The sequence below is a fragment of the Malus sylvestris genome (assembly GCF_916048215.2).
Source record: "Malus sylvestris chromosome 4 unlocalized genomic scaffold, drMalSylv7.2 SUPER_4_unloc_1, whole genome shotgun sequence".
Classification (NCBI taxonomy): domain Eukaryota; kingdom Viridiplantae; phylum Streptophyta; class Magnoliopsida; order Rosales; family Rosaceae; genus Malus; species Malus sylvestris.
The window spans coordinates 165,924-187,174 of NW_025920893.1; the positions used below are offsets into that span (position 1 = coordinate 165,924).

General features: G+C 40.3%; 1 long non-coding RNA gene and 1 pseudogene across 1 annotated transcript; both read right to left on the reverse strand.

The window, feature by feature from the left end:
* Window positions 1-18,399, reverse strand: part of LOC126612800 (leucine-rich repeat receptor protein kinase HPCA1-like) — a 50,819-nt pseudogene extending 32,420 nt beyond the window's left edge.
* LOC126612797 (uncharacterized) lies at window positions 2,366-3,263 on the reverse strand. The gene is made up of 3 exons (XR_007619332.1): window positions 3,165-3,263; window positions 2,688-2,926; window positions 2,366-2,423 (listed from the first exon to the last, which is right to left on the reverse strand). It is a non-coding gene; the product is annotated as an uncharacterized LOC126612797 (long non-coding RNA).
* Window positions 18,400-21,251: the final 2,852 nt, after the last annotated feature.

Genomic DNA, 21,251 nt, shown 5'->3' on the forward strand with positions numbered 1-21,251 from the left:
GCCTCGTGTCACTGCATGAAGAAAAATCTTAGAAGCAAGAGCAAATCACAACAATAGCAAATAATGAGAAAATGGATACATTACAACCTACAGTCTGGAAGTGAGTAGGAACACGTCGCTCAGGTGTGGCACCCTTAGCATGCTCCCAATCATTATAAAGAAAGCACCAACGTTTCTTCCATGTGCAGTACGCCTTTCTCTTATTAAAGACAACACGATTTCTCTCGCTCCGACATGCACATTCGGCATAACCAGTACATGCTTTCACCGGGCGCATCTTATAACAATAGCGCCACTGATGGAAGGACGGCTCACCTAATCCACACTCCATCCAAATAATATAAAACCCGATCAAGGTATCCCAGAAACCAGGGTTGAGTTGCCCAGGTGCATAACCAATAAAAGACAGCATTTGTTGCAACCACGGATGCAAAGGTAAATTTACCCCCAAGGTCACTAATGTCTGGGTATAGAACATAACATGACCCTTGGGCGGCTCCGAAGGCAATTCTTCACAACGCACCAAACGTATTCCTACACTACGGGGGATACTACATGATTGCCTTAGGGCCTCAAGCTGCTTTTCGCTATCTAACAAGTTATTTTCTAAATGGTCCGCTGTGAACTCAGAGCGAAATATGGGTATGGCATCACAAACAACCCCCTCACCCACTCGTATGGAGGAAGAACCCATCTCGGCTAAGGTTTGACAAGTGTGAGGATCAGCACGACATATGGGTATGGCGTCACACACAACCCCCTCACCCACTAACATGGAGGAAGAACCAATATTGACTAAGGTTTGACAATTGTGAGGATCATCCAACGTTTCTTTTGTACAAGACTCTAACAAAGGCCATGAAGACCCCGACATTGCAGGCTCAAACCTAGAGCCCGAGCTAGGGGAGCCCTCATCACTAAGACTTCCAGACTCCGACATCTACAACAAACAGAAACAAACTCTATCACTACATGAAGGATCAAAACATAAGGAAGCTCACAGGGCATGAAGCACAGCTCAACCAGTTCATTATGTTCTTCACAAAATACATGAACATTCCAACAATTCAACACGAAGGAAAACATCCAATGTAGTGGAGAAGACTACCAACCTGAAGATGGTGCAGCAAAGCAATGCTAGAATCCCTCTCAAGTAAAAAGCACTTTGTCTTCAAAAATCACTACAAGATGAGCACATGAAGGTAAGGTAAAGAATGAAAACTTATCCTTCTTATATATAGTTCAACATAGCTATTAACATTCAAAATTCAAATTCAAACCATGAGAAAGCCCCACATGGAAAATCCTCAAACTTCTAACTTAGGGAGTTTCAAATTTCAAATGTTTCAGTTCCCCCCTCCAACCAAAAAAAAAAAAAAAAATTCCGAAAAAAAAAAAAAAGGGCAGGGGGAACACAGCAGCTTCATCAATGGGATTCAACTCCCAATCTCAAAAGCTTCGCACTATGTTCATCAAGATAGTGCGAAGCACAATCAATTTATGATGTCAACAAAAGCTTCATCAATGGAGGACAAATATCAATCTCAAAAGCTTCGCACTATGTTCATCAAGATAGTGCGAAGCACAATCAATTTATGGTGCCAACAAAAGCTTCATCAATGGAGGACAAATATCAATCTCAAAAGTTTCGCACTATGTTCATCAAGATAGTGCGAAGCACAATCAATTTATGGTGCCAACAAAAGCTTCATCAATGGAGAACAACTATCAATCTCAAAAGCTTCGCACTATGTTCATCAAGATAGTGCAAAAGCACAATCAATTCATGGTGCCAACCAAAGCTTCACCTATAAAGCTTCACCTATAAAGCTTCAACACCAAAGCTTCACCTATAAAGCTTCAACACCAAAGCTTCACTAGTCAAGCTATCTACCCAAGCACAAATCTATAGTCAATAAACCTTACCTATTAAACTATTTTCCAAACACAAAACCTTGTGGCAAATAAACAAATTTTGTTCACACAACCAAGATTCTCTTGAACTTGTACAACAACACATGAGTGCACACAAACTTTTTTGTTTTACATCCACAATATCCCTATCATAAACAGACATACAATTATATACAATCCAACCCAAGCAACCTTTTTCTCCCTCTCCCTCTTCCGCCTCTTTCCATCTATCAAATTTCTGCAACTCCTGCTCTTCTTCAGTAGAGCTGAATTTCGGACATCTTATAGTTCTTGAGCAGACGAACACTTTCACGAAGGAAATGTTTCCATTTGAGCGACGGAAGTTAGAGTGTTGAAGCTCCAACCATGACGGTCAGATTTCTGCAAGCTTCAACGCTGCTGTGGTGTTTCGACGATCTGGACATATCTAACCGTTAGTTTGTTCTGAATATTTGATATGTTATGGAAGAGATGATGAGGAACAACTTTGATGAAGAAAGTATGTTGATCTGAACAAGACAAAATGAAGTTTCGAAGCTCACAATAAGTCTGACGGGTTAACAGCAAAATGATGCACAGTTACTCATCATACCTGAATATATGGCGTTGTACTACTCCGATGAATCTCAAATTTGGATATGTTGTAGTTCCCAAGGTTAGGAACAACTTAAATGAAGAAAGTTTGTTGATCTGAACAAGCGAAAATGAAGTTTCGAAGCTCACAATAAGTCTGACGGGTTAACAGCCAAATGATGAACAATTACTCAACATACCTGAATATCTGGAGTTGTACTACTCCGATGGCTCTCAAATTTGGATATGTTGTAGTTCACAAGCTAAGGAACAATTTTCATGAAGACAACCTTGCGAGTTGAGCTACAGAAAATGGTGTTATATTGCAGAGCTACCGCACCCTCTACGTTAACTCCTTCCTTCCCTTCCTTGGCTCCAACACCCACTTTCCTTCATCATGCCTTTGGACTAATTCAGATTTTTACGAGGACATGAAGACCTTTCCAGCAAAGAAAGGAAAAGGCAAAGCAAAAGAATAGCTAAAAGCCACAAAAAGTGACAGACAAAAGGAATAAATGCACAGTGCCATATTGAGCAAAGTCCAGGGAAATCGGGAAGCCGACACAGGCAAAGGGTTGAGACTTTGAGTCTCATTGTTATTATTTCTCTACCTCCCAATATGAAGCAAGAAAGCATTGGGCTTCACAAAAAATAAATAAAGGGGAGTGGGCACAAACCTGTTCTCCTCTTTGGGCTTGCCACACAAATAACAAATGAACAAAGGCACTGGATCCCTTCTTTTCGTGGGCTTGAAAACAAATGAGCAGTTTTGGGCTACACAAAAATTTTGGGCCCTCCCAAAGCTAAACCTAGCTTGAAATATTTTTGGATAAGTTATATATGAAGGTGTGACATCAAAACAAAGCTTCGTTACTTTGACAAATTAGTGGCAAGCAAGACACCTCATTCGGCAACTTTCCTCGCCTGAAGACTTGGGGGACTCCCACCATATGCTACTGCACCTTGATACTCGGAAGTCTCACAACCACTCAGTGACTTGGATTTTTCAAGTATCCAACCGAGAAGTTTTCCTCACTCAGGAAATTAAGGGAACACTACCTCAAACTACATGCTTCACTCACAAAGCTTCAACAATACAAGTTTCGACAAAAGAAAAAATTCAGAGAACTTTCTGAAGAAGGCTTTGGTGTATTTAACACAATACGTTGAAATGAAGCAAAATTTATTTGTTAATATTTCTGATAAGCTACAAATATATACATATACATGAGTCAAAATAAACAAACAAGAGGGAGTATTCACAAAGGTTGCTTAGGGAAAGTCTCAGCAGTCGGTAGAGCCCCAGAAAGAGAAAGCACCGGAGGGTGGTTATCCGGAGCCTCAGTACTGGATAGAACACCAGACGGAGGAGGCATCGGAGGTTGATCATTTGGAGCTTCATTACGTGGTACAACCCCAGAAGATGACGGCAATAAATGCCTTTGGAATAAACCCACAAACCGCTGATGATCAAGTAAAACCTGACCATCAGATTCCTTCATCTGGTCAAGCTTCCTCTTCATGTTTGTAGCATAGTCATGTGCAAGCCGGTGCAACTGTTTATTCTCATGCTTGAGCTCTCTAATCTCCTGTTTGAGACTCATCACTTCAGCAGCCAATGATTCAACTTGGCGGGTTCTAGCAAATAGGCGTTGGGCCATATTAGACACAGAACCTGCACACTGAACACTAAGAGCCAGAGAGTCCTTAACAGCCAACTCATCAGACCGTTTGGAAAGTAGTCTGTTATCTTTGGGAGTGAGAAGGTTCCTGGCCACCACCACAGCGGTCATATCATTCTTCATCACAGAATCCCCAACGGTAAGAGGACCAGTAGGGGATATGAAGGATGGGCGCCATATGTTGTCTGGAGAAGGCATGGCTACCTCTTCAGCAAGGTTCAAATCAAAACGACGGTCATAGGGGCCAGACATTTTCAAAGGTGTTGAAGAGAGAAGAGGTTGGACAAATCAAGATCTTAGAAGTGCAAGAAGGGAACTTCTACTGGTGGAGATTCAAGTATGCTGTGGAACTTAAAGCCAGCCTCTATAAAAGTCTGGACTCGACGGAGCTTCAGAAATCGAAGAGGCGCTTGCTTTCTCAAAAGCTGGGCTGTTCAGAAATCGAAGAGGCACCTGTTTTTTCAGCCTCGTCAGCACCTGTCACATGCACACTCAGCTTTGCGGAAATTACGGGCAATCTGTCGAAGATTTCTGGTGAAATAGAAAGCACGTGAATCTTACTGTTCAATCACCATTCTCTACACGCAACATCAATTCCTCGGGTACCACATATAATTTTGCCAAAGATCTCTGACAAAGTTTAGGCACGAGAATTTTGAAGTTCTAGCTACCCTACTATTACCCACAAGGGTAAAGGAACAGCACCACTGCTTGACAACTGGAAAGTCCCTATGTGTGTCGACCTTCGTGTTCCGTGGAAAGACAGACTGGCAAGAACGTCCAACCTTTACTCACATTCGAGAAAAGACTCCCAACATAATTACTTTCTCAAAAATCGAAACGGCGCCGCTATCCGAATCTCGAGGGCCAGACTCCCAACGGGATTACTTTCTTGAAAACCGAATAGGCACAGCTCTCAGAACTTCGAGAACCAGATCTCCTTAGATAAAGCTTGTCTGTAATCTTCACACGCAACATCAGTTTTCCAGATACCACACATCACTTTTTCAAAGTGCTCTGACAAAGTTAAAACACGTGAAGCTGACAACTCCCACTACATTGCTGTGACCAAGAAGGGTAAAGGAATAACATTACTACTTGCTATTGGGAAATCCCCATATACGTCGACCTCCCTCCTCTAAGGACAGGAAAACCTGCAAAAATGCTTAACTCTTTCTCGCATTCGAGAATGCACCCTCAACATAACTTCTCGAAATACTCAGCTTTATTTCCTCCCGATAATACCTCAGCAAATAAGCCACACCAAGACCAAGAGTATCTCATATCATCAAGGTTGAAAGCAAGAGTATCCCATATCATGCTTTCTCCTTGTCCTTGTCTTTGTCCTTGTCCACACCTGCAGGACAAGGAGAAAGAGAGCAGTTAGTCGGAACCTGAAATCAAACCTCCAATCTGGAACTGACTGCCTGAGACCTTTGCCTGGTTGCTTACTCAACATTGCTCTCGAGTACTCATCCTCAACTGCTGTCAAGGTCACGAATTCCACCGGCAAATACCTCATGACAGTTGATCAGATATTGGCTCTTTACACTGAAGCTGCCAAGCGTGGATAAGTTACTAGGAAGGAATGTTCTAAATGACCATTTAAATGCAAAGGGTACACACCACTTCTGCCAGGCAAAAGATTGAAGCAGAAGGTTCAATGATGAGCTAAAACAGATCGCTACAACACGAGAAGCTTCAACAACCTTTCACTAGCACCGTCGCCGAAGAGCAAAACCTCGCCATACCACATTCACTACTTTGTCAACAGCAAGAGTATCCCATATCATCTGGGTCGATCATACTCTAAATCTGATGGACTTGTTTTGACCCTCAAATTCTTGAGTCGACTCACTAAGGCGTCGTGAACTGCACGTGTTGATTCATCACCCTTGAATCAAATCCTTAAAGATCATGTCACCAATGGCCCTTGAAGATATCACAAGCCCGATTCAAGATCAAGTGTCCACCACCTTGAATCGAATCCAGTTCAAGATTAAGTTTGTGGAAAGTCCTTTGGAGGAAACTAGAAAACCCTCCATCACAGTTCAAGAATAAGCCTGTGGAAAGTTACTTTTTCAAAAGCAAAAGTATCTCATATCATCTCTTCTCCATTTACTTCTCCTTATCCTGGCAGCTGAATGAGAGACAAGGAGAAGGAGAACAATCAACCGGAAGCCAAAATCGAACCTCCGATCCTGAGTTGCTTGCTTGGAAGCCTGACTGCTTACCTTGTCGGTCACCTCCTTCGACAGATCTCCTAGCTCAGCGACTTGGGGGACTCCTACTATAGGGTTTGTATCGCACTTGACCAAGCCCGAAACTACAAGTAAGCTTCAAGTGAAATTGATACATTACCTTGTGCATCTCCACCGGTTAAGGGCACCACCCCTGAATGGAGGAAGCGTACTTCCAGAGAAGATGCCACATCTGCCTATGAGAAAGATAAGGCAAGTGAAGATGATACCACACCTCAGTACTTAGAAGTTTCATGATTACTCAGCGGCTTGGATCTTGCAAGTCCCCAACCGAGGAGCTTCCCTCACTCGGGAACTTAGGGGAGCACTGTTTGTACCATACTTGACCAATCCTGAAACTACTGAGCACCGGTCAACGTTATACCGTCAAGGATCCAGAAGAGCTTCCCTTCAACCAGGAGGCCAATCACAACATGACACGTGTCAACATCAGAAACCAATCACAACATGACACGTGTCAATGTCAGAACAAAACTAGAAACTCTCTTCTATAAATAGGGGTCATACTCCCATAATAATCTCTAATGTCATTTTGTACTAAACTATTCACTAGAACTCATAAAAAGAAAGCTTGAACCTATGTATTTGTGTAAACCCTTCACAATTAATGAGAACTCCTATACTCCGTGGACGTAGCCAATCTGGGTGAACCACGTACATCTTGTGTTTGCTTCCCTGTCCCTATTCATTTACGTACTTATCTTCACTAGTGATCGAAGCAAACAAGCGAAGGTTACAAACCTGACACTTTCTGTTGTACCAAAGTCCTCGCTGATTTTGTGCATCAATAGAAATAAAGTCAGTAACTAAAACAAGAGACATGAAAAATAAACAACGGGGGATTAGCAAAGTTGCTAATCCCCGGCAACGGCGCCAAAAATTTGATACGAAATATATAAGCACACAAATTAAACCCTCTTTTTATCAATTGTAGCAAGTATGTAAGTAGGGATAGTTCTAGGTCGGGGATTAGGAGGGATTGCTAAATCACTTGGAAACTGACTTGAAAATGTAAAAACAAAGTTTAAAACACTAAACTAGACTCAAAGAATGCATAACTATACTTTAAAACACTAAAACAAACCAAAAGACTCAAAACAGCACCTAAACACTCAAAACTGCCTTAAAAACACAATCTGGGCAGTTTTGAACATTAAGGAAGAATTTGAACAAAAATATGTTATAACTTGACTCAAGACACTTAAAAACACAAACTAAATTGATTTCTAACTAATATGACTCAACAAAATAAAGGGGGATTGATTTTAGACGAATTTGAAAACAAAACAAGAACTTTGTAAAACAAAATGGGTTTTAAAACGAGATTGATCAAATTGAATGGATGAGAAGCTAGCTAAGGGGTTCTTCTCCACACATGTTATACTTGCATACAAAATGATTTCCAATTGCTCTTCGACAAACCATGAATACTCAATGCCCCAAATTAACCGTGAACTGCACTAATTAACCCTCAGTTTTTCCACAAGTTATTAGGTTGGATGATTGCATACGACAACCCAAAACATTCCCTACAAGTTCCCTACATGAATTGCATAATAGAGATACACGCAAGAATCATTTAGTTCTATGAAAAACATAAGCATTGACGAGGCACTGTTACTATGAATTGCATGAAACTTATGCCAAGAATTTACTTAACACGATTGTGATCAACAACCTTTACTACTTATGAATATAAGTTCATAACGATTAGGTGAAACTCCCTCATATCCTAGCATCAAACTTATGCATGAAAATTAAGCGTGCACTCTCAACCAACATACACAAATTAGTTTTAATTCATAGAGATAAGTAAATTAAATTCACAATTCATGAAACGCAATTGGATGTAATCAAATCATATAGCAAGCATAAACATGGTTTTGAATCCCCCTCTAGCTAAGGGGGGTTTAGTTCCTCATACTCGCAAGTACACAAAGATAACTTAATTTAAACATTGAAATCAAAGATAGAAAACACCTAGAAATGCTCCAACACTCCCAAGGCTTGGGTGTAGGCACGACACAAGATGTTCCTTCTCTTTCCTTCCTTGCAAGCAGCGGCACTAGAGGTTTTGGACGATTTTGGGTGGTTTTTATGGTGTAGAATGGATGGGGAATGATATGGAAAGGTTTAGGATTGATGGGTGGTGTGGCTAGGGGTGGTTTTTGGCTGAAATTAGAGAGAATGGTGGTGGGAAATTTCGGCCAAAGCAAGGAGAAAAATATGTTGTCTTGATGAATATGGGAGGTGGTATTTATAGGCTTTGAGAGAGGACCACTCCATTTCCTTTGCATGTGCAGCTTGTGTGGGTGTGTGTTGTCATGTTTCCCCTTTACATTTACACACACATGCTTCATCATTTCAACCATAAAACACACACATTTTCTGCCATGTTTTCCTTTACATTTACACACACATGCTTCATCATTTCAACCACCAATCCACCTATTTTCAGCCCATGTTTCTCCTTTCCTTTGCATGTGTTGTGTCTTCTCTTCTAGCTGTGCATTTCCACTTGCTCCAAAGACAAATTAGTGTAATCATAACCCTATTTGCTGCTGAGTGTTGATGACAAAGCAAAACACAAAACAAGTGCCTTTACTTTAGCCAAATCTGCTTAGCCCGTTTCTGAACCTTTCAGTGTTAAAATGCCCATAACTTCTTCTAGAAAAATGATATTAACAATCTGTAAATTGCTCCAGAAAATAGACATCCGTAGCTTTCCAAGCATATAAGGCTCATTCTCTCATTCATTTGGAGCTGTTCGTAACATGCTTCCAAAGTCAGCTAATCTGCACAGGCAGTTTTGACGAATATGTCGAAGGTAACATGTATTTTGGGTCACCAACCATCCAATGCAAGTGGCAGCGGTGTTGAGTTAGCTACGTGTGATCTGGATCCAGGTGAAGAGATGATGAATACTGATCATGTTATTCCAGGTTCAATTATTCAGCGATCTCATTCATCTGAGGATTCTTATTCAGCTAAGTCTGATAAGATGTGTGCCTCCCATGTGGAGGCAACCCTTATGGGTTGCTAGGCTTTTTTCCTTGGTTTTATTTATCTCCTCCATCTTTATGATGAACATTGTAGTATAGAATTGTAGAGGTGATGGTTGCACCAAGTTTAAAGAAAATGTTGCAAATTTAATTAATATTCACCAAATGGAGATTTTGGTTATTTGCGAGCCCATGATTAGTGGTCAGAAAGCTATTTCAGTAGTGAAATCTCTTGTTTTTCCGTGCTTTGAGATTGTGGATGTTGTTGGCTTCTCTGGTGGTTTGTGGATGTTGTGGAAGGATTCTAGATTAAAGGTGGAAGTTATCGGTACCACTGACCAAGCTATTTCTATTGTTGTGAGAGGTGTTGGTCAGAACCATTGGATTTTCACCGCTGTCTATGCTAGCCTTTGTGTTACTAAAAGAGAGAGAATGTGGGATTATTTGGATTTTGTAGCCGATTGTCATCAATTGCCTTGGTTAATTGCTGGGGATTTCAATGACATGTTGTGTGTGGAAGATAAACTTGGTGGTGCTCCATTATGTAGATTAAAAGGCTTCAAATCCTGGGTGGATAGGAATTATATGATTGATTTGGGTTTTATTGGTCTTAAATTTACTTTGATTAATAAAAACGTTTTATAAAGAATTGATCGAGAGATTTGTAATATGAGTTGGATGAGCCTTTTCTCATAAGCTTATGTTCACCATCTCCCGCGAACCAAGTCAGATCATTGTCCAATTAAGATATGCTTATATTCTCATCATTCATTTTCTCCCGAGCATCGTCCTTTTCGTTTTGAAGCTATGTGGTTGAGGCATGAAAATTTCCAAGAGTTTGTTGATGGTTATTGGAGTAATGGTGGAGGTTTGGTTGTTGATAAAACTTGTGCTCTTGTTGAACCGCTTAAGAAGTGGAATATTAAAGTCTTTGGTCATCTCAAACAGAGAAAGCGTAGACTTCTAGCAAGAATTGATGGGATTCAAAAAGCTTTGTGTCATGGGCCTAATAAATTTCTTTCTAAATTGGAGGATGAGTTGATTTCTAAATATAATGTAGTTCTGAATGAGAAGGCTATATTTTCGCATCAAAAGTCTCGATTGAGGTGGCTTCAAGAAGGTGATCGTAATACAAACTTTTTTCAGCTCACTACTATTGTAAGGATGAGAAGAAATAGAATTGAAGGGCTCATTAACAATCAAGGTGCTTGGATATCAGAGTCTTCTGATCTGAAAACGTTGGCAGTGGAGTACTTTCAAACTATTTTTTCGCATGGGCAAAAGTCTAAGCAAATGGAATCTCTTCCTAATCTTTTTCTTGATATACATGATGATGATCGTGAAGCTCTTATAAAAGATATCGATATGGTTGAAGTCAAGGAAAGCCTTTTTAATATTGGAGGCCTTAAAGCTCCAGGTATTGATGGTTTTCCTGCTTGCTTTTATCAAAGTCAGTGGAATATATGTTCTAATGATATCTTTGAAATGGTATGGAATGTTTTTCACTCAAGGAGATTGCATACGAGGTTAAATAGCACACTGATAACTTTGGTCCCTAAAATTGATAATCCTCAAAAGATGTTGAATTTTAGACCTGTTAGTCTTTGTTGCACTCTTTATAAAGTGCTCTCTAAAATCATTGTTGCTAGAATCAGACCTCTTTTGCCTCATCTGATTAGTCCTAATCAGGCTAGTTTTGTTCCTGGTAGACAAATTTCTGACAATATCCTTATTGCTCAAGAAATTCTTCACAAGTTCAGAATGTGAAAAGGCCAAAAAGGATTTTTAGCTTGGAAAATTGATCTTTCTAAGGCTTAGGACAGACTTAATTTTGTTTTCTAAAGCTACTCCACAAAAAGCAAGATTAATGAAAAGGTTCCTTGAAAATTTTTGCAAAGCTTCTGGTCAAGATGTTAACTTTGAAAAATTTGTTCTTTATTGTTCTCCAAACACGTCCAAGGTTGTTGTTAATAGTATTAGTGCAATTTGTGGTTCTCCTGTCTCTGTGGGTCTTGGGAATTATTTAGGAATGCCTGTAATTCAGACTAGAGTTTTGAAGGCTACTTATTCGGGCGTCATTGATAAAGTTCAGAAGAGGTTGGCAACTTGGAAGAGCAAGGTATTGTCTATGGCTAGAAGAATTACCTTAATTGAAGTTGTTACCTCGTCCATACCGCTTGATGCCATGCAAAGGACAAAGCTTCCTGCTGGTGTGTGTGAAGAGTTAGACAAGTTGAACAGGGATTTTTTGTGGGGGGGATACCGACCAAAAGAAAAAAAGTTCATTTATGCCAATGGAGTATGGTTTGCAGACCTAAAAGTAAGGGTGGTTTGGGGATTAAGAGAGTTTGTGTAATGAATCAGGCTCTTTTGGCCAAGTTAGGGTGGATGATTCATGCTAAGGGCTCTGGTCTTTGGTCTCAAATTTATAAAGCCAAGTATTTGAAAAGGCTATTCTATTTTAGACCCTAAAATTCATGAAAGAACCGAGTGTTCTTATTCTTGGAATGGAATTCTGTATGGAGCTAATCTTCTTTAAAAGGGCATGACTTGGAGAATTGGAAATGGTAAGAGTGTGAAATTTTGGAAAGATTCATGGGTCTTAATTGTCCATTTAATTGAAGCTATTGATGTTGCTAATATTTCCAATATTGATTGTGCTGTCTCTGAGTTTTTAAGTAATGGTTGGTGGGATCTTGAAAAGCTTAAAATATGTGTTGCCAAAGGATATGGTTCAAAAAGTTATATGTCGGCCTATTGGTACCACTGATGTAGGTATGGATAAAATTATTTGGAGATATGTTTCTAATGGAGTTTTCACTGTTAAGTCAGCTTATAATCTTTTCTTTGATGGAGAGGATTTGCCTGATTCTTGCTGGGATTTTATTTGGAAAATTAATGTTCCACCAAGCTAAAAGTTTTTCTTTGGTTGATGAGTAAAGGGAGATTGCTTTCTAATGAGCAGCAAGTTAAAAGACAAATAACTTCTGATTCTTCTTGTATGACTTGTTGTAACAACCCGTCCCGGATTTATTTAAGAATTTTACTTAACGAATGGGTATTTCTATAATTTTACGAAAAAGGGGATATTTTATTTGGGATTGCTTTAAAACCTTAAAGGGTGAGCCGGGTGGGACCCTTTTTCTTTTTGGTTCCCCGGTCTCCCTTCCCCTATGGCTGCTAAGTGGCAGTCCTCTCTTTTTCTCCCCTTCTTCTCTGTTCTCTTCCCGGCTCTCTCTTCACTCTCTCCCCAAAAACTCTCTCTCGACCTCACCTTTCTATCCTCACCGGCGAACTCACACACACACACAAAAACATACATACACACGGGCAGCAACCATCACACCACCGTCACCACCAATCGGACCCTTTTGTCTCTCCCTCACTTCTCCGGTCTCTCTCTCGGCACTATGCGCCACCACTGTGCACGTGGATGTTTCGACAAGATAAGTCGAACTCACCTCTAAATCTTCCTCAATCGGGTTAAGAAAAGTGATTAGCTAGCTTTTGAGACGTTTTGGGATGTTTTTGGACGCATGAATACCCGGGGAAAACTCTTTCTAGTTTTCCGGCGAAGGTCGGTGAATCTCAGGCCATTTTCCGACCAATCCTGACCTCGACATGATCTCATCTTGGTACTACTCAAATCCTCAATCTTTTATCTTCATTTTGGTATATTATATGGTGACCTTTAGTTGAGTTTTAAGCTTTATCGGAGCTTGGGAAATTCCGGCCGAAATCCGGCCTTCTTCTTCCTTTGGGTCCGGTGACCCTAAACCGAGCCCAAAGGATTGGGCCATGGAAGCGGCCCAATAAGCGAGCCCAACCCCATTTACTCCAAGACCAAACCCATGCCCCTTTAATCCAAAAACCTTAACTCGGGCCCTTGGGCCATGGAGCAAGCCCAATTGACTAACCCAAAACCCTTTTAACCCAACCCAAAGCAGTGGGCCGGGCTTAAAGCCCAAACCCATCTAACTCTTCAGCCCAACCTTATGGCCTGTTGACCTAGCCCGTTTCACCGGCTATTGACCTGATGGAATATTCTTTGGAATAGAATATTATGTTAGGGAATATTCCCGTGTTGACTTTTTCAAAATTTACCCTAGACCCTTCTTAGGGTAATTTGACGTCCTGAATCCGTTTCTGATGTCCGTTTTTCCAAATTCAATTGTTATAGTATACTTTTATTAATTGGGACCCTATATGTGATTAGGGGCAATTGTTATGGCTTTTTCGTCTTCGCTAGTTTACGTGGCTCTCCGACAGCGAAGTATCTGCGAGTGGACCCCTTCTAAAATGCATGTTTTAATAGTAGAAATGCATATATGAAAAGCATGATTTAATGATCACGTTTTATGAAATGTTTTATGAGATATTATGCTATACTAAGAATATTTTGGAATATCACATTTTATTGAATTAATGTTTTTTGTAGTATATCTGATGGATGACGATATACTACTTACGATCATGTTTTTACACACCCTCTTTATAGTATATATAATGGATGACTATATACTATAAAGTGGCTTTGAGTTATATGATATATGTTTTCTGAGAATATTATGTTCAATGTTTTGTGCGTATCTAGTGGTCACTGTTTCACCTACGGGCGAGGATTTGGTGTTGGCTGCGGGCCGAGAGAAATAATCTCTGGCTTCAGGCCGAGAGACATGAAGCTGGCATTGGGTCGGGAGAAAATAATCTATGGCTTCGAGCGCAGAGACATGGTTGTTGGCCGAGGGCCGGGAGATATTGTTATTGGATACCACTATTTAGCACACTATATACGAGATATTTTTTTATGAAATGTTTTATGGCATGCTAGGGTTTTCGAAAACCTATCACATATTATGCTATTAGTTTTCATAAAAATTTGGGGGTTAGTATGTTGTTAATTGTTTCAGTATTATATATATATATATATATTAACTTGGTCAACTCATGTTTGTTTTGCGTCCCCTCAGGATTTAGAAACGAGGCGTACAATCCCGGCATCAAGGCATTTCTGCATCGACATATTCGAGTCTTCTCAATGTAGGACCCACTCCCTTCTCCATTCAATTTTATATTATTTATTTTAGTGTTCTAGTTAGTCGTATGCTCTAAACACGTTCCTTAAATGTATATTCATTACCTTTAAATTTCTATTATTTTATTCATATTTTTTTGTTCTCATGCATTTTAATATGGCTTCGTCACCTTCGGGTGTCGGCCAGCACTTGCCTACCTTGGTGTTCGGGGAATATCAGGGTTGGGCGTGTCACTGATTCTGGACCAATTGAATCCATTGCTCATATTTTTAAAGATTGTTCAAGGGCTGTGTGTATTTGGGAAAGTAGGCAATTGAGGAATGCCCAAAATCTTGAGTTTAAGGCTTGGCTACTGGCAAATCTGAAAGTAAGTTCAAAAGGGACCAATGAGGGTTCTTGGTGTACTCTTTTCCGTTTTATTTGCTGGTATATTTGGAAATGGAGAAACAAGCAGATTTTTTATGTCAATTTTGTCATGCCTATGGATCCAAAAGCGATCATCGTGAGAGATGTGGTTGAATGGTTGAAGGCTTGTGTGAAGTCTTCCGTTAATCCTGTCAAGAGGCAAATTTCACTCTCTTGGGATCATCCTAATGTAGGTTGGTGTAAGCTAAATGTGGATGGATCTAGAAGGACAAATTCTAGTTGAATTGGGGCTGATGGCGTACTAAGAGATCATAATGGCAACTGGTTAGGTGGCTTTGTTATGAATTTGGGACAAGGGCAAGTTTGTGATGCTGAATTATGGAGTTTATACATTGGTTTACAGTTTGCTATTGATAAGGGTGCTACTGATCTTCATATTGAGATGGATTCCAAGGCTATTGTTCTGTTGTTGAAGCAAACCCAAGTTGATAATTTCCATCCTTTGGAGACAATTATGCATAACTGCAGATTAATGATGAGACAATTGAGGAGGTGTGAATTGAATCACATTTACATAGAGAAGAATATTGTGGTGGATCAATTGGCTAACTGGAGTTATAACATGGATATTGGTGTTCTTGTTTTTTATAAGCCTCTCATTTAGATTAGATCAGCTCTCATTGATGATGCTGCTGGAGTCCATTGGACTTGTTTTTCTATTGTTTTGTAGTTCTCTTTGGGTTGTAATCCCTTTTCTTCACCACAAAAAAAAAAGAAAAAAGAATTTCATCCTTAATCAAGATTGAGCTAAACAAAATGACTGACAATGCAAAAAATAAACATGTTTTATGCATATTTTTATAATTAGACATCAAATTTGTTGTGTGTTGCTTAGTTCATAATATACTGCAAACATAATGCTGGTATGAATGAAGGAACAATCACACTCACAAGGATCTTAACTTAGAGAGCCCCGCGATGTCGCCTTCAATTTTCCCTTCCACATTCATTCCTGATAATCCCCTGTACAGTGATCATCAGAAGAGGTTCTGGTTCAAAATCTGATTAAGAAAGTAAGCGAGAATGCTCGTAATTACAACAATCACATCAGAATTCGAAGACGAACAACACTCACAATGCAGTCACCCTCGAACCGTTGCAAGTGATGCCTTCCCAGCGCTCCCCACATGGATCGTTTGACTTGTCCCAGCTGGCTGCAACGTTGCTCCATGTCTGCCTCAAGGATTGGAGTGCACTAGCTGGATCAACACACACATAAATCAATCAACCACCCTTAATAGGAGCAATGAGGGTTTATAACGAAATTTAATCAAAACTTCAAAATAATTCACATTAGACCAAAATTAAATGGACTAATCGCTAAGTTCATTGTAACGACCCGTCTCGGATATTATGTAACGAGAGGGCAATTTCATAATTTCACTATTGGTGAGATATTTTATTTTAAATTGGGGTTGATGATTGGTCTTAATTGGAGAGCCACTTGGGGCCCACTCTTACAAATTTGTCCCCTGGCCCACTATTCCCTCTCCCTCTCTTTCTTCCTGACCCGTGACCCACGACCCAACCTAAAACCAGCCCAAACCTTGGGCCTTTGTGACTCAAGCCAAAATTTGTATCAAACCCAACCCAGGTTCAACCTAATAACCTAACCATTAGGCCATGCAATCGGCCCAAACCTAAATCCCAATCTACTACCCATTAGCTTAGGCCTTAACCCACTAACCTAACCCTAACCCAAGTCCAAAACCCTAAACCCTAAACGGATCCAACCCAACCCATTTGACCTGTTTGACCGACCCATTTGGCCGTTGACTTCCGGTCAACGCTAACCTTTAACTTTGATCGTTCACCAGTCGACGTTGACTTTTGGGTTGACTTTTTCTGGTTTCATCCGAGACCCCTCCTAGACTAAATTCGACATCCTAAATCTGTTTCCGACGTCCGTTTTCCCGAATTCAATCGTTTTAGTATAGTTTTATTAATTGGTACCCTTATGTGCTTAGGTGCAACTGTTAGTGGTGTTTCCATCCACGCTTGTTTGCATGGCTCTTTGCCAATGGTGTAAGGTGAGTGGACCCCTTCCAAAATGCATGTTTTAATTGCTACAAATGCATCCATGAAAAGCATGATTTAATGGCTACGTTTTATGAAACGTTTATGAGTAAATTAGTTTCATGCTTTACGAATTGCCATGCTTTATTGATTTTACGTTCTTCGTAGTATATATGATTGATGACTATATACTACGAATAGGTTTTACGATATGACGTTTTAGCTACTGAACTCCGATTAAAATAGATATATATATATATTAGAAATATTATGTTAATGTCCTTATGTACTTACTTAGTGGTTATTCGAATGTTACTGCTTATGGGCAAACAATACTTATATGATTGGCTACGGCTGGGTGTGGGTTGGATACATATATATGATTGGATTCGGTTAGGCGTTTGGTTGGTGCCTACGGGCGGGAGATGATGATTGGCTTCGGCTGGACGTGTGTAGGGTCTTTGGGCGAATGATATTTATATTGGCTTCGACCGAGCGTGTGTAAGGCCTACGAGTGGAAGATATTTATATTGGCTTTGTTCGGGAGATGTAGTGCCTCCATGCGAATGATACTGCCTACGGCGAATGATCTACCTATGAGCGCGTGATGTAGAACCTTCGGATGAATGAAGAAGTGTTCTATATGCCTTGGGGCGAATGAAATATTATATATATGTATATGCCTTACATATATACCACTACTAAGCACACTATATATAATATATGTTTTATGAAGGTTTTTATGGCATGCTAGGGTTTTGGAAAACCTATTATATATTATGCTATTGAGTTTTCATAAACTTTGGGGGTTAGTACATTGTTGAATAACTATTTTTGTACTACTTATATATATCAACTTGGTCCACTCATGTTTTGTTTTGCGCCACCTCAGGACTTAGAATCGAGGTGTACAATCCCGGCGTCAAGGCACTCCTGCATCGGCATCTTCGAGTCCTCTCAGTGTAGTCTTTGTTCATTCAATTTTATATTATTCCTTTTTAGTGCATAAGCATTGTAATTAAGTTTATAAGTTTTATTTATGTTTGTTACTTCACATGCATGTTAGTATGGCTTCGTCACCTTCGGGTGTCGGCTAGCACGTGCCTACCTGGGGTATTTAGAGGATATTGGGGTCGGGTGTGTACACACACGAAAGAATCTACACCAAGGTGGTATCCCAAACCAATCACACTGTGTCATCCGTTTTTACTTTCCCATATAATAACATATGATTGATTTGGAATATCGTCACGGAGAATAGGAAGATGAACATGATATCACAAAAAACCTATCAAGTCAACGGATATGAAGGTAGCTTTGAAATTGTAGACCAAAAGTAGAAACTACACAAAACCCAATTTTCCCATGAATTAAGAGTATATATATATTGATATTTAAGACTACACATACCATCGTCCGGGTGTGTAACAGAAGAGATCACATGAATTCCAGAGAAGCAGAAAGCCAGAAAGAGCAGCAGCAGCCGCATGGTTGCCTTGGGAAATTTGTGTGTGAATCTGTGAGACCGATCAGCTGGTAAGCAGAAGCCAAAAAGCACATTTGTACAAAATTTTACTTCCTTGAAATGTCAAAAAAAGCACTTTTCAAACATATCTTCTTCCACTGCATACCAACTACTACACCACTTGGATGGTTGGAATTTTATTTAATGAAGAAAATTAAGAGTCCCACGCATGCATGTACATGCTAAATCTCCATGTTCCCACCAAGCAACCAAAAAAGTGCTTTTTTTTGGAAGCTCTGCTTATTTCTGAGCAGTGAAGCTGGATTTCCTGAGTTGGGTTCTTTCAACTGTCTCCTAAAAAATACCCTGCAGGCTACAATATCTAGAGAGAGAGAAACTAGAGAGAGAAAGGTTTAGGGCTGGCTTTTTTCAGCTTCGTTTAAATTATTAAGCCTTGTCTTAGAAGCCAAAGCAATTTGATTAAACCCACAAACCAAAATCATCTGATCTTTCCAGTTAGTCCAGAACAAAATGCAACCATCATCCTCATCACTCTCTGTCGAAATCATAGTCCATTAGCATAGAATTAGATTAAATTAAGCTAATTAAATAAAGTGATTAAATTAATTAAATAAAGTGGGAGGTTTTACCGTTTCCTCTGCCCGCCCGCGCGATTTGAGAGAACAAAACGCATAATACAAATACAGTGAAGGTAGCAATATGAACAAGCAAAGCAGGTTTCTTTTGAATATATGACCAAATGGGACTCTCAATTAAATTATGAAAATTAATTAAGATTACAACTTGCAAATTAAAGGCGACGGGCTCCTCTCCTTCGGCTGGGACCGATTCCTGGTTTCATCCATTTTCTTGCTGAATGAAATAATGAACACGGTTTGGTCGTTTTCTAAGGAAATATCTAATATGTTCAGAACTAATCAAAATTAGATAATGATATATCGATCACAAAATAAGGACATAACAATCAAATATCGATAATCGACAATTGTAATTTAAAAAATAATCAATTTGACCAATTAAAATTAAGAGACTGTTTGGGTTAAAACTGAACTTTGGGCCAGGGATGGAGCCGACCCAACCGAAGGCCTGGACGAAGCTTAGGAAGCAGGGAAAGGGCCACTTGCTCACCTACCCAAGGACCAAGTGGTGTGGGTTGATCAGACTGCACAGCCCAAATAAAGTACTTTATAGTGGCATCTATGTAAAAAAGCTGATGAGTCATCACCTCTGAACCGCATTCGGGTAAGGCTGTTGCTACAGGAACCCGAGCCAAATTTGTCTATAAAAGGAGGAAGAGAGGGCAGGAATAAAGACACTCAATCAAACATACAAATGCAAGCCAAAACTCTGCTCAAAGCCAGATTTGCCTTCCAACGAAGCTGTAGTCAGCCCAAGTCTTCATCCTACTCGGGATAAACTTTTATCCCCCCGGGATAATTTTCTCTTCCAACTTCTGTAATAGCTCTGCTACCTAGTTCAAACTTATTGTAGTATCGATTCACTCTTGTATCCTCTCCCTACCTCTCTCTCTTTCTCTCTAAAGCTTTCAGACCTTTGACAAAGCCAGAAAGATAGGAACCTGCAAAAAGATCATCCTTAACCAATAAGCATTGCCCGACAAGTCTTGCCCGATCAAGATTTGCCCGACGAGACTTGCCCGACTAAGCCCGAGAAGAAAGCAGAAGCCCGACAGCAGCCCTCAACCGGCGCCAACCTCCCAAGGGAGCTGTGTGCCCGTGCGCCAGGAAATCCTTCCCCGACGGAAATTCCTGCCACGAACATAGTTTTGGCACGCCCAGTGGGACCCCTGATCTAAAGATATGGCAGAACATTCAGAAAATCCTCCTTCCCCATCCGGAAAAATGGGTTCAGATAGTTCAACTACATCTGAGAAATCACAAGGGAAGGGAACTAGTGAGGAATTGCAAGCTACAATGATCCAAGTATTGAAAAGCATGGAAAGAATCTCCCTGGAGACTAAGGGAAAAGTAAGCAGACTCTGCATGCTTACAGGAAATCTACAAAAAAGGCTCGATTTGGAGTTCTCCACTCCAAAGAATGCTCAAGGAAGTGGAATGAGCCAAGTTATCACAAGAGATGAACCAATCATTCCCTTGTTCCCACTAATGGAAGAAGAAAGGGATAGGGGAAAAAAGAAGGTGATCCCGGAAGAAAGACAACCAGTGATAAAGCCAGTTCCAGAGAGGGAGTTTCCCAGCTTCCCATTATTATCATTTAATAATAAGAGGCAGAGCGAACAAGAAGAATGAAGTACGGACTACCAGCTGTGATGGGAGAAACCAGTGGGAAGGAAACTACTACTACTACTTCAGATAAACCTCCGCCCTATAGACCACCCCCGATGGTCAATAAAGGTGGAGGGATCTAACTGGAGGAAATCCGAACCAAGGAGGGAAGTAAATGCAGGCAATGACCGAAGCCCGAAGGTTGAGACAGCTATCCTCGGTCATAATGATAACATAGCCACTCAGCAATTGAGGGAGGAATTAGCTGAGTTAAGAAGAACGGTGGCTCAGAACGCCCAGCCGCGGACTCGCCCAGTATTCAGGATTACTTACCAGAAGCCATATCCTGAATATATCGACGAGTTAAATCCATTCCCTCTCAATTTCAAGATGCCCGCATTCCCAACCTTCACAGGAGAAGATAGCAGTGTGTCTTCCAGAGACCATATTTTCAAATTTTCCAATCACTGTATGGCATATAAGGACAATCCAAACTACAAATTGAGGTTGTTTGGTAATTCACTGGCAGGATTGGCATCTCAATGGTATTCTCTATTACCCCTAACTCTATTGCCAACTGGGGGCAGATGGAGATGGCCTTCCATGAGC